Source organism: Chlorocebus sabaeus, chromosome 14 (genome assembly GCF_047675955.1).
Source record: "Chlorocebus sabaeus isolate Y175 chromosome 14, mChlSab1.0.hap1, whole genome shotgun sequence".
Lineage (NCBI taxonomy): Eukaryota > Metazoa > Chordata > Mammalia > Primates > Cercopithecidae > Chlorocebus > Chlorocebus sabaeus.
In genome coordinates, this window is record NC_132917.1 from 101,005,944 (window position 1) to 101,017,761 (window position 11,818).

General features: G+C 44.1%; 1 long non-coding RNA gene across 1 annotated transcript; it reads left to right on the forward strand.

Moving 5' to 3' along the window:
- The first annotated feature begins 1,013 nt into the window (after positions 1–1,013).
- LOC140713448 (uncharacterized) lies at positions 1,014–3,519 on the forward strand. Its single transcript, XR_012095524.1, has 3 exons — positions 1,014–1,128; positions 2,733–2,926; positions 3,187–3,519. It is a non-coding gene; the product is annotated as an uncharacterized lncRNA (long non-coding RNA).
- Positions 3,520–11,818: the final 8,299 nt, after the last annotated feature.

Below are 11,818 nucleotides of genomic sequence, written 5' to 3' on the forward strand. Positions count from 1 at the left end.
CCTCTGTGAACCAGGCCATTCTGCTCGCCTCATTGGTGATGGGACATGGCCAGCACACAGTGAGTGACGGTGAGTATCATAGATCACCTTTCTTCCGCCTTGAAGCGGGACCAGCAGAGGGACTCAGCTGTGTGGAGTTTTCACCTGAAGTTCCTTTGGCATTATCAAGTATATTCACCTTTATTCTCAGCATTCCAAGGGAACCCGCCCAATAAGGACTCAGGCATTGGGGTCCCGGGGATGGCTAGGGTGCCCGGAGAGCAGGCGGCTGGAGGTCCCTGGGCTTCACCATCAGTGCTTTGCAAGGCAATTGGATCTTGCTTAATTGCTTATATTTATATTAATTACAGTTTACAAAACACTTTCACAATAATTTCTCACTTGTTTTCACAACCATCCAGGAAGCAGATTTCATCTTCATATTTGGAGATGAGAAAGCTGAGACTCAAAGAGGTGAGGTGACTTGCCGAATGTCACACAGCAAAGAGCAGAGGCAAGAGTCGAAACCAGGCACCTGACTCCCCCGGTGACCTCCTAGGCAGGAGCTCTGTCCATGAGGTTGTCCTTAGTGGGGCTCTGCGGTGGGCCCGGCACTGGGCTGGGGTTTGCAGGGACTAATGGAAGCGAGGTTCCCATGGATCCTGCCCCCGTGAAGCTTGCAATCTCCATAATGACAGTCGACATTCAGCAGTTCCTGGCCCATATGGTCACCAAGACATAGTCCTCAAATCTCCAGGTCATGTGTGATCATTGTATTTTCTTCAAGGGCATACTGTGATGTTGAGCTGGCCACTGTGAGAAAAGTGGTGGCCGCCTGATAACGTTTGGATCTGTGTCCCCACCCAAATCGCATGTTGAAATGTAATCTCTAGTGTGGAGGTGGGGCCTGGCGGGAGGTGATTGGCCCATGGGGGCGGTTTCTCATGGTTTAACACCATCCCCCACTTGGTGCTGTCATCATGATAGTGAGTTCTCATGACAGCTGGTCATTTAAAAGTGTGTGACACCTAGCCTCTTCCTCCTGCTCTGGCCATGTGAAGTGCCGGCTTCCCTTCACCTTCTGCCGTGATTGTAAGTTTCCAGGGGCTGAGAAGATGCCGCCATGCTTCCTATACAGCCTGCAGAATGGTGAGCCATGTACACCTCTTTTCTTTATAAATTACCCAGTCTCAGGTATTTCTTTGCAGCCGTGAAAGAATGGATCCATACACTGGCCCTCGGTGTGGTAAGGGAGGTGGCCCAGCGGAGAGCAGCCTGAACCCAAGGCAGAGTCAGGGACCTGGCTCCCTAAGCCTCTGCTCAGTTTTCTCATTGGTCAAATGGAAAACATCACAGTATCTGCCTCCTAAGCATATTCTAAAGATCGAATGAGAAAATCTACATAAAAATATTTAGCTAGCACAGTGTCCAAAGTTGTATTATCACCCACTCAGGCAAGCCCGGCTCCATGTTAATCATCTTCGCTAATGGGCAAATTTGGCATTAGCTGATCCTACAAGTTTTGCAAATGATTGTGTCCTACGATTCACTATTTCACATGCAATTAGCCACTCAAAGTTGGATGTCCTTTATTTATTTATTTATTTATTTATTTATTTTTTGAGACGGAGTCTCGCTCTGTCGCCCAGGCTGGAGTGCAGTGGCCGGATCTCAGCTCACTGCAAGCTCCGCCTCATGGGTTTACGCCATTCTCCTGCCTCAGCCTCCCGAGTATCTGGGACTACAGGCGCCCGCCACCTTGCCCAGCTAGTTTTTTGTATTTTTTAGTAGAGACGGGGTTTCACCGTGTTCGCCAGGATGGTCTCGATCTCCTGACCTCGTGATCTGCCCGTCTCGGCCTCCCAGAGTGCTAGGATTACAGGCTTGAGCCACCATGCCCGGCTCCTTTATTCTTATATATGCATCTAGGTATAGATAAAAAATCTAGAGTACTAAAAACACTGCCATAATGAATAGCAGACAACAAAATTATTCCTTGAGAGCTGTTTTCCAAATCCTCCAGCATAAAAGAAATTTGGAGGAGAAAAATTTAACCACAAAAGCATTTTTTTACATCTACTATTTCATTTATTGTCAGATTAGGGGATATACCTTAATTATAGTTTTAAATAAGTATTCTTAACCTGTTGCATATATATATATATATATATATATATATATATATATATATATGGTGTTTTTCAAAGTTAGTACAATACAGTAAATAATTCTTAATAGATTAAGAAGGTAATAACATATTTCTTTTAAAGAAAGATATTGAGAAATATAGAAGAAATTATAGTCTCCTATTCTCATCTCTGTGTTCATTACCCACAAGTGTTTTCCAGCAAGAAATGTGAAATAAAATGATTTTCAAAAGAGGGTTCTTCTCAAATACTGAAGGTTAACTGCTTTTACATAAATGGCAAGTTGAGTCAGCCACCATTTTTAATAAAACTGATTAATGACTAAGTGTGGACAAAACAGGGAAGTGAGTAATCAGGTGGAATTTATGTTATCCTAAAACTGGAATAAAAGGCTATGAGATGGAAAAAAAGCCTTCAGGGGCTTGCCAAGGTCTTCAATAATTGGGAGGCTGAGCAGAGAGGCTGTTCTCAGGAATCAGCATCCAGTTGCACAGACAGAGCCTATTAAAAATTAACAGAATAGTTTGAGATGACTATTTTAAGCGTTATGAATTGGCAAATGGCAAATGCCTAGCTGAACAGATGACTGGTTTGGATTCTTAATAGCCAATTGTAAAGGAAATGGACCACAACAGGCTTTCAGACACCGAAGTGGCCATCCGTGCTGAGACCGAGGCGTGGGGTACATCTAAATTTAAGGATCAGCGGTTCCCCAGAGAGCAAACACGAAGAGCTGAAGTCTAATTTCCCATCACTGTTGAGCATTTTCCAGCAAATTAAGGGCGAGTACGGAGCTGGAGGTAGGAGTGTGGGCAGTGTCTGCATTGGAGTGAATCTTAGAGTGGGGGAAGCCCAGGGACGGGGTAAGACTAGTTGAGGCGTTATTTAATAGTCTAATAATTTGAGGGGTTTTCAAGACCATTGTATTAATCATGCTTTTTCTTGTCCGTATTTCCTGGTGCTTTGACATCTTGGGGCCCTGCTTGACTCAGGAGAGACTGCCCCTTCCAGGGCTAGCCAAATCCTAGAGATAGTAAGAGACTTGCCTTTACTATGCCAGTAGGTTATAATCACCCAAGGCCAAGTACCAGACAGCCCTGGAAGACATCGACACCCCAAAGCCTGCTGAAATTATTCAGACCAGCCAATTCTAAGCCTGCCTACCCTGCCTCGTCCTTTCCTTCCTGCAGAAACCACAATAAAGGCTCTCACCCATGTTTCCGCCTCATTCGCTCTACCTCCTGACAGCCCCTGGTGCTTCCCATGTGGTCCTGCATGGCATGGCCTGTCCTCACTTCTCGGGAACTGTGAGTAACAAACTATTTTTTCAATGGCTGTCATCTCCTGATCTCTAGGCCTCACCACACTGGAACAATACTAAAACCTACATTTCAAAACAGCCCCATGAAAATGTACCCAGCATCAAAGAAGCCCTATCAAAATATCATGTATCCAGAGAGGGCAAGGCCAAGAAAGTGACTTTGGGCTCCATCCTGGGGGCCTTACCTGCCTGCACGAGGGAACTGCACTTCATGCCTGGAACAGTAGGAAGCTTCTGCAAATTCCTGGGCATACAGAAAATGACCACAGATGTCCTTGAGGAAGACCAACCTGGCCCTAGACTGCAGGATGCACTGTAGAGGCAGGGAGACCAGAGAGGAAGCTGCAGTAGCTGCCTAGGCAACAGGGTCCAGCCCTGTACCTGGCGGAGGGAATGCAAAGGACACTGCAGATTAGAAAGGACATGATTTGCCAATGAATGGAACATGGCAAGCAGTGGAGGAAGAATCAAAAAGACCCAGGGCTTCCAAATGCCAGTCTCTGGAAAGAGAGAGGAAACTGAGGCAGAAAGGGAGGTTCTGGAAAGATGAGAAGGTTTGGAAGTAAGGGATCATTAACTCCTTCAGTTCCTCTTTTCAAACCTGGGTGATGGTCATCATCACGTGTGTCCTCATCCAAGTATGACAGAGCTCCTTCAGGCCCTGTCCCAGGTGCTGAGGAGGAAGTGGTTGAACGAACAAGCCAAAGTGCCCATCTGCACAGAGCTTATATCCTGGGGGTGGGGCGGGGGGGAGAGGAATGGAAATACACGGCTTTGTTTCCTTTGAGAGCATTATGACCTAGGAACTGCAGGCCAACCCTGCCCTTCTGCAGCGATTTGCCATTCATTCACCCCTGAAAACAGGTTCCCATCTGCTTCATCAACCTCACTCACACTGACATGAAGATATCATTAGAGCTTTTAGCAGGAAAGCTGGAATCAGTTACAGCCAACTTAGAAATCCACGTTTACTTTTTTTTCTCCTTCAGGTTGTCAAAGATGTGTTCCTAAAGAGAACCAAGGTGTCCCACAAGTATCAGTCAAGTGCGAGCGGGTGACCTGATACCTGCCAAGGAGAGTGATTTTTCCGTTGTTACCCATTCCTAGTTCCTAGCACCGAGGCTAAGAAGCCCACCCTTCCGGCTCCAAGGACCTCTCTCATTTACGTGGCGCAAACCTTTCTCCTCTTTTCTTTTCTTTATTTTCTTTCTTTCTTTATTATTATTTTTTTTTTTTGGGAGACAGAGTCTCGCTCTATCTCCCAGGCTGGAGTGCAGTGACACGATCTTGGCTCACTGCAACCTCCTGCCTCCCAGGTTCAAGGGATTCCCATACCTCAGCCTCCGGAGTAGCTGGGATTACAGGTGCACCCCACCACACCCAGCTAATATTTTTGTATTTTTAGTAGAGACAGGGTTTTGCCATGTTGGCCAGGCTGGTCTCAAACTCCTGACCTCAAGTGATCTGCTCACCTCAAGTGATCTGCTCACCTCGGCTTCCCAAAGTGCTGGGATTACAGGTGCGAGCCACCACACCTGGCCAGCACATACCTTTCTATTTGTTTTTCTTCTGCCTGCAGAATAATCATTTTGTTTCTGATTTCCTCTCTGACACAAAGACTGGGAGTCACAGGTCAAGAGGGAAACCACAGATTAGGAACAAAAAGGAATGCACCAATAGGCAAGAACATATAAAGCTTACAAACAATAGGTTGAGAGCTTTTCCAACTGTCCATTTCGCCTCTGCCCTCTGAGGTTGGAGATTGGCTTATGTGTTCTGGCTGTGGGTAAAAACTGCCGTATTTTCCTTGTTGGCCTAAGTACCATAAATGCGTCCTCCAGGTTCTCTCATTAAAGATGAATTTGGGTAGATTAGAGATGGGGAAATAAAAAAAAAAAAACAGCGGAAGGTAAAAGGTTTTCATCACTTAATAATACCAATTTTATCATCACTTAGCATAAGTTATTTCTGCCAATTTTATCATCACTTACAATAACTTCCATTAGGGTAATAAGGCATTAAGTATATGTTGATTGCAAATAATCTGGTTACATTCACTAATTATATGGAGACTGATTTTTTTCCTGTTTGAAATACAATTTTAAAACATCTCTACTTCCTAAAAACAGGACATATCAAAGTAAGGAGACACATATGCTGTGGAGATAGAAAATGAAATTCTTGTGTATTTGGCAAGTGCCTGATTACAAGATGAAAATAGATGGAGAATTCATCTGCAGAAATAAAGAATGTAAATGGCTTGCTGCGGCTGATTTGCTCTCACCTTCTCTCCCTTGGGGTCAAATTAATATATTTACTACTGATAAGGTGTTTTATATAGCAGAGGTGTTGGTGCTCAAATGCCATCTCACAGAGTGGGGGGCTGCCCTGAACACGTGCTTTTTAGAGAGATTAAGTATAAATTGCCAGGCTCGGAATTTTATGAGTCTTCCATAGCTGTGAAGTGCTGGTTTACATCGGGGATATAGAGGCTTTGGATGCATTAGATTGTCATTTAGGGCTTCTATAAAATTTCATAAGCCTGTCCATTCTAACCCAGCTTTCAGATGGCTATCATCACTCAACGGTATTAATGACACTACCAGTATGACTAGCAAGTTGCAACTTGAAGATTGACACATATGGACTAAATGCAAACTATTGTTTCCAACTTGATGAAACACCCCTTGACTGTTTTCAAGTTTATAAAATTCTAAATGTCCTTCGCATCCAAACCAGAGCTGGATTTTCCGAGATGCCATTTTCAGTATGTCTGGAATTGGAAGTGGTTTCCTATCAGCCAGCCACGGACATTTTCCAATTTATTTTTCAGGAAAGTGTTCAGATTTTTTTTTGGCTTAGAAGAAATAAAAATATGACTCAGATTTCAATTAAAAGCATAATGATAATGATAGTTTGCACTGTGTCACGTTTTCAACTATTTAAAAACAACTTTGTGTTATTTTTGCTCTCTTTAAAAGATCCTGAGCGTGAGGAGAATTTGTGTGATTTATTGCACTTTATAGATTAAACAGGTATTCGCTCCATTTTACAGACAAGGAACTGCGGCTTAGAGAGGCCAGTGACTTGCTCAAGGTCACGCATCAAGTGTCAGCATGAAGACTGGGAGGTTCCAGGTGTCCTGCTCTGCAGCTTTCAACTGTAGCACATGAAATATGGATGACAGGAAATGCAAACCACTCCATTCACTGTTAACTAAACCACAATGCGCTTTCACCACAGTCTTCCTGAGCCTGGCTCTTACAGCAGGACGTGACCTTTAGTGTGAGCTCCGGTCAGCTTGGGCCGATGTGAGGGCCTGCCAGGCTCATGGGATGGTGTCTTTATGTTTTGCACACTTGCCATCAGATCGATGTGAAGAGGTGTCTGAGACAGCCAAAGCTGGGCTGCCTCTACGTGTGGAGAGTGGGGCGCATGTGAAATGGCTGCGGGGGACGCCAGCTGTGCCACCCGCATTAACAAGGGCCTTCAGGGCCATCTGCTCATTGACGGTACCTAGAGGCATCTCTCAAGTTGCACAGTCTCTGTGGTTTCCTTCCTAAAAGCAATGAAAGATGGGAATAAGTTCTGTCTCTCTGAAGGTTTCCAAAGACCAAATAAAAAACCCAGCATAGGGCCGGGCGCAGTGGCTCAAGCCTGTAATCCCAGCACCTTGGGAGGCCGAGGCAGGTAGATCATGATGTCAGGAGATCGAGGCCACGGTGAAACCCCATCTCTACTAAAAATACAAAAAATTAGCCGGGCGTGGTGGCGGCACCTGTAGTCCTAGCTACTCAGGAGGCTGAAGCAAGAGAATGGCGTGAACACGGGAGGCGGAGCTTGCGGTGAGCCGAGATTGCGCCACTGCACTCCAGCCTGGGCCACAGAGCGAGACTCTGTCTCAAAAAAAAAAAAAAGAAACCTAGCATAGGCTGGGGCGCCATAACTCACGCCTGTAATTGTAGCACTTTGGGAGGCTGAGAGGGGAGGATCACTTGAGACCAGGAGTTCCAGACCAGCCTGGGCAACATAATGGGACTCCATGTCTATAAACAATTTAAAAATTAGCCGGGCATGCTAGCTGCATGCCTGTAGTCCCAGCTACTTGGGGGGGCTGAGGCAGGAGGATTGCTTGAGCCTGGGAGGTCAAGGCTGCAGTGAGCCAGGATGGTGCCACTGCATTCCAGCCTGGGTGACAGAGTGAGACCCTGTCTCAAAAACAAAAAGACAAAACTAGGGTAATTCAAATTTGAACATGCCCTAAGATAGAATAAGTATGTCCCTTCCGATTGCAGATTGTTACCTGAGGGTACATTCATTCCTCATGACATTGCTACTATACTTGACGTCTCACCTTGGGAGAAAAAAAGGTCAAGAAAGTTTAAGTCAAAAAAAGTCATAGTCCAAGGAGCAGAGCTTTCCTTGATTTCAGTCTCTCCCATCTGTATATGCCATTCACAATTAGAATCACACATTGCAAGTTCCTGGTGATTCCGGGGCCAAGGGAAGCAAGATTTATATATTGCGGAGGAGAGTGCTCCAACCTGAATTGTAAGATGCGTCTTGCTCTCACATTCTACCTCTTTGTACTAAAAATTATTGCATTTCTAAAACTGTAAAAAGGAATTGCTTGGCTTTTCTAAGTGTAAAATCACCCAGGTGAGATTATTTTTCCATGTTACGATGCTCCCATCACCCCTTGAGATGTACTGAGCAAGACGCCTTGTGGGAGGGAGTTTAAATGCACAGACATAAGCCCTGCAAACCCAACACTGACAATCTTTACATTAACAAGAACACACTTCTAATTATTCCAAATTCTGTTAAAATTAAGCCCAAATGTTCAATTTTCCACGTGTTCCTCTTAATTAGAAATGAAATGAAAGAGAAAAAGGAACCATCAAAATTATATAAATAAAAACAGATGGAAGGGAGTATTGGAAGCTCTTTTCTATAATAACATTCCCTTTAATAAAATTCATTGGTTAATTTGGTTGATAAAAACAGCGTTAAAATTAAATAAGAATTAACATACACTCGGATAAATATTTGTCGCTTCTTTCATGTGCTACCATGATAAAGGTAATTTAGCTTAAAAGCAGTCATCATCTTTCTTCATAACTGATAAAGCATTACTAATTGTGTGTGTTAATATGGTACAATATGGAATTGAATAGAGATTTTATCTTAATAACATCTCCATTAAATTAAAGACAGTGTTGTATGACAGGAAAGATAAGTCTGTTTACTCCAAGCCAGCACATCAAAAGAACAACTGCAGGAGATGGTGCAGTAACTAACATTTTCCACAGTGTTCTAGCTGGCAGCATCACATTTATAGTCACTGTTGTAAGCAACACTGTTCTGTGGGATAATCTAGATAATGTTTCATTGAGAAAAGTGATATTTTAATTATGGTGTGAAAGATACGGATCTTTTCCTTTCTGTGTCTAATAGGATATTTCTACAAACAACATGCTGAGTGGAAAATCATCTGATTCTGTTGCACTAAAATAACTATCCTTTGAGGCAATTTTGCCACCCCTGAGCCTCTGTGGGCAGGACATGAGGGGTCAGGGGTTACCAAGAAGAGAGTTGACAATAACAACTGGACTGGGGGAATGAGGGGGCCGTGGTGTCAGTGCCTTCCTCCTTCTGTCTGTCCTGGGGCTGTCGTGTGCAGGATTGCCTTCCTGCCCCAGGGCGGTGCACTCAGCTATGTCCCTGCAGGCTGGTAGGCCAGGATTCCCTCCGTGCATTAGCCAGCAGACGGCCTGGGGCTGAAAAGGGGGAGCTGAACCCTGATGGAAAAGAGGGAGTTAGAGTCCAAAGCCAAGCTCTCTTCCCCACGTGAGCCTGGGGAGCTTAGCTCTGATGAATACATCATTGCCTTGGCACCATCTGCCCTGGAGGACCGGGAGATGTTTGGAATGCCAGTTGTTGTGTCTGTTCGTTTGTATTTTAAAAGCACATGCCACAGACTGCCTCTTCGGAGACTGTGGATTTGCTGTGACTGTGAGATGCTGTGCCTTGATATGCTGACATTCTCCCATGTCATCTCTGCCTCTGGGAGCAAATGTCCTCCAGTCCTACAGACACACGCAGGGCCTCGGAAGTCGTGTCTCCTTACTGCCACTCCGGCCACACACACCTGATAAGAAGCAGCATTATTGTGAATAACCAAAGTCAATATTAAGTACTGGATAAGAGTGAAAGTAGTTTGGGAATAATTATAACCACCCCCCCTACCCCCAAAAATATACTGTTCAAAAAGTCAGTCTGGAGACGCAGATAACAACCCTATTTTTATACCAACCCGACTGAATTCTTAATACGTGGCAAAAAAGAAACTCGTGGCTTACCATAGAGCAGGAGATGTAATAAATAATGAACTGCACTAACAGCTTAGCATCATAAGGAAACAGATGGAAAACTTCTCTCCCGAGATCACTGCTTCCAGAATTTGAGAAAGGGCTTCTGGACGTGTTCAGGGTGGATAGTTCAAGCCTGAATTTCAATGAGATGGGAACACTTTTTAGTATAAACGCAAGATTTTCATGTCTCCCTTTTAGGAAATACGGGGATTATGGCGTTCATCTGTTTCATCCAGGACTGGAAGCAAAACCCTGAACCTCAGACTCTTCCAGCATGTCTGATTCAATCAAACAAGGGAAGATGCTGCGGGTGCTTTGTATGCTAAGGAAGTGCTAGGATGCCATCGTCTGTCCAGGAGAAGAAAGAAACACCCATCCATGTGGTTAAGCTATCAGAAAACTGGAGCATTGGGAATAAAGAAATTATTTCCACGAAACAAGCATGCCAGCCATTGGCTCATAATGAGCTGAAAGACCAATGACTGCTTCTCAGAGACTCCCAAGGGCCCAGTGTCCTGGTTGCAGACCTGAGGCTGAGTCAGCACGGTGCACAGCAGAAAGTGAGGGGAGGGTGGCCAGTGCTGCCCCACCAGGCTCTATTGGCATCACCTGGAGCAGCACGGACCCTTCAGTCTCCATTCTTTCTTCAGGAAAGGGGCCTACTCACAGATGGACACACCAAGGTTCAGGTAACTTCAGGAAGCTCATTTACTCACACAGTCCTGGCCCACTGGGCTCTCTGGAGGCCCTTCTTCCTTGGCTGTCATCTATTTTTAAACTGATATGTAGTAGTTGTACAGATTTATGGAGGACATGTAATATTTTGATACTTGCACACAATGCATATTAAGTCAGGGTAATTGGGATATCCAAGACCTCAAACATGTATCACTTCTTTGTGTCGGGAACATTCCAAATCTTCTCTTCTAGCTATTTTGAAATATACAATATATCATTGTTAACTATAGTCACCCTACTGTGCTATCGAACCCTAGAACATATTCCTTCTATCTAACTCTATGTTTGTATTCATTAACTAACCTCTCTTCATCCCTTTCTCCCCTCTACCCTTCCCAGCCCCTAATAACTATCATTCTACTCTCTACCTCCATGAGGTCAACTTTGTCTAGCTTGCACATATGATTGACAACCTGCTATATTTGTCTTTTTGTGCCTGGCTTATTTCAATTACCATAATTACTTCCAGTTCCATCTGTGTTGCTGCAAATGACAGGATTTCATTCTTTTTTTGTGGCTGACTAGTACTCCATTGTGTATACATACCACATTTCCTTTATTCATTCACCTATTGATGAACACAGGTTGATTCCCTATCTTGGCTATTGTGAACAGTGCTACAATGAACGTGGAAGTGCAGGGAACTCTTCAACATACCGATTGCCTTTTCTTTGGATATCTACCCAGCAGAGGGATTACTGAATCATATGGTAGTTCTATCTTTAGGTTTTTGAGGAACCTTTATACTGTTATCCCACAATGGGTGCGCAATGTGTGTTCCATCCATCAACAGTGCACAAACATTCCCTGTTCTTCACGTCTTCACCAGCATCAGTTATTTTTTTGTCTTTTGATGGTAGCCATTTTAACGGAGGTGAGATGATATCTCATTGCGGTTTTGATTTGCATTTCCCTAATGATTAGTGACGTTGAGCATTTTTTCATATGCCTGTTGGCCACTTGTATGTCTTCTTTTGAGGAATGTCTTTTCAGGTCATTTGCTCATTTTTAAATCTGATTATTTTTATTATGTTTTTTGCTATTGAGTTGTTTCAGTTCCTTACATAGTCTGGTGATTAACCCCTTGTAGGATGGGTAGTTTGCAAATGTGTTCTCCCATTCCGTGGATTGTTGCTTCACTCTCTTGACTGCTTCCTTTGCTGCGCAGAAGATTTTTAGCTTGATGTTACCCCATTTGTCGATTGTTGCTTTTGTTGCCTATGCTTTTGCAATCTTACTCAAAAAATATTTGCCCAGAC